Below are 2790 nucleotides of genomic sequence, written 5' to 3'. Positions count from 1 at the left end.
TTTGCCCCCCCCCCCCCATTCTCACTCCAGAAAATAACCGTGTCTCGGTTTGTTAATATTTACCAAATCCCGTTGGGAGGTGGAGGGAAAGTACCCCGCAGCTTGGGAAGATTTCCCAGGCACCAAAAACAATACCCTCCTCCCCCACTCGGAAAGTGAACCCTGAGCAGCCTATGGCGCGGCGGCTGGGTCAGGCTTGGCCCCCGCGGTCCTCGCGATCCCCTCCCAAAGCTTCTGCGGACTGGTTGTCTCCAGCCTTCACCTCCTTCCCCTCTTGTGCCACCCCTGTTCTTCACTCCACTTCGCCTTTTCCTGTCCTCTTGTTGAGTTATTAGACCATCAGTGACCTGCACTGATGGTGGGCTATCGGTGAGGACTGAGGACTGGCGCTGGGTGGATGAGGAGGTTTTAGGGCCTCGAGAGTCTGTTCTGGTGCGCCCCACGCTTGCTAGTCGACCAAACGGCTGCTGCGCTCGCTCTGGGAAACCCGCGCTAACGCCCCACGCTTCTTTGTCCCACCCGTCATTCTTCGCCAAATCTGCACTTTAGTGGCGTGAAACGACTTAGCTTTCCTTTCAAAAGGATTTTGTTCCCGACGTATTCAGTAGTAAAACAAACTTCTTCAGCCTGTCAATGGACAATTTGAAAAAAAAAAATGCCATCCTGCGTATCGTAGGCTGTTTGTCCTGGGTGTCTGATCCCCTCCCACCTATCCCACCTCCTGAAAAGCTCTACCTCGCTTTCCCGACCTGGGTTTCGGAAACGGGGTGTCAGGTCACGGCGGCAGGCACCTAGGGGTACGCAGGCCGCAGAGACCTGCACCTGTCAGGGGAAATACCGCGGGATTCTGGCCTCGCGATTCCCTAGCCACTCCACAGAGCCTGGCAGGAAATAAAACTAGCTCAAGAAGGGAGGCTGCGGAGGACACACACATTTCGCTCTTGGGCCAACCATAGCTGGGTTGCCAAACTCCAAGCTAACCATCTCTGCCAGTGGCCTCCAGTCTGGCCACCAAAATATCTCACTTTTACCTGCTTGAGAACTGGGGGGCATCTATTTCGTTGGTTTGTGACTGACACATAGCATTGGACCTTAACTCAAAACTGAGCTTGAAAGGAAACTTTTGATAAGTACCCTGTTGCCTAAAATCAAGTCCCTCCCCTCTCCCAGTTCAATCATGCTGAGTAAAGAAAGACTAGTCTCCAGTCTCCTCCCCCAGACCAAACAGGGAAGGTGGACTTCAGGGGTGCTTCCACCCCCATCATCCACCACCCCTGGCCCATTAATGCTCACCTCACTGGGAAAACTTTCCCAACAGGAAACTAAGACCTCCAGCTGTGGCTGGAGCACCTGGTCCCTAGTGCCAGCACCAGGAGGAAAGTGGGTTGGGTGACCAAGCCCTGGACTCTTTAGCAGGCTATCCCAAGGAACTGTTGAAAGGTGGAGACTGTGGGGGGCCTAGTCTTCCTTTCAACTTCAAGCATAAAACAAACAGTAGCCAGAGCTGGGTGCTAGTCCTGCTTGACCCCCGGCCCCCCAAGTCTTAAAAATTGACCACCCTCTTTCACAGGGAGCTGGCAATTTCGGAGCCTGTGAAAACTGCTCAGTACAATGCCCTGTCTTTGGAATCAGTTTGCTAAATACCATTTGGTGTTTGCTTTACTGTGGTTTGCTCAGAGACCTTACAGCTTTTGGGGAGGGGGAAAACCAACTTAGTTTCCAAATCAAATCTTTCCTTTGTACAAACATTGGCATAGCTTTCATCTGAGCTTTTATCAAGCCTGGCAGTGTATATCTAAAAAGCATTTGCAAACTGCTGGTAAAAGAATTTTTGTTGTGGTTGTAGCTAAATCCCCTTTGGTAAGTTTTGCTTTGCGCTGTGTGAACTAGAAGGAACTCAAATCTATTGTTTTTATTGGAGGAAATATTGCTAAAGCTACCTTAGTATTGAAGGGATTAACTTGCTTTTTCTCCCAGCCTCTAACTCTGGGGTTAAGACAGCAGTAGATCGACTGTATATTGTGTGCACTGTTCGCTCATTTGTACAGGCAGAACAAAGGTTGGACTAAGCCAAATTGCGTTGCACTTGTGAACCGAGTCCCGATGTGAAGTATCTTTTACAGCGGGGGGATGAGAACAATTTCGTGTATGTCTAAAAGGGGGTAACAAAGCCACTTTCTCGAGCATCTCAAAGTGAAGTAGCGAGGCGTGACATTCCCAGGGTGAGGAGGGACAAAAGCAGGGTCAGGAGGATGAAAAAGAGAATCAAACAGCCACTTTCACATGTGTGCCCTCAACTGCTGCACCTCTCCATAATAGGAAACAAATGTTGTAAAAGGGGGGATTGCTCCCATTCATTCAAAATAGCAAATGATAGCTAAACAACATTGTCAAAACTGAATCAACTTCTGTGCAGTACCACCCAGAAAAAGGTATTGTGCTTTGTTTAATAGCCGGGTGGAGCAAACGGTCTTCTTTCTTAAGAAGGAAGGGGAGAAAAATCACCCTATACTTTTCAAATCAACTTTCTTTGTTAGGAATTATTTGTTTGCTTAGTTTTTTTTTTTTTTAAATCATGCTGACTGGACACTTCATTCTTATAAATCTTATGGGGGGGGTTGCAAAAGCAGTTTGTTTTAGTTTCAGAAAATGTCCTAGAGCTGCCAATCTTTGAATGTATTGTGGGGAGACTGACTACCATACAGCTGTACTTTACTCAAGTTTGAATAAAATTGATGGAGGAGGGTGCAGACTCTTGAAATGAGGAATGTTTTGCATCCATATATATAT

Source organism: Nannospalax galili, unplaced genomic scaffold (genome assembly GCF_000622305.1).
Source record: "Nannospalax galili isolate Female #2095 unplaced genomic scaffold, S.galili_v1.0 scaffold117, whole genome shotgun sequence".
In the NCBI taxonomy this organism is placed as follows: Eukaryota; Metazoa; Chordata; class Mammalia; order Rodentia; family Spalacidae; genus Nannospalax; species Nannospalax galili.
This window is presented reverse-complemented; position numbering follows the sequence as displayed.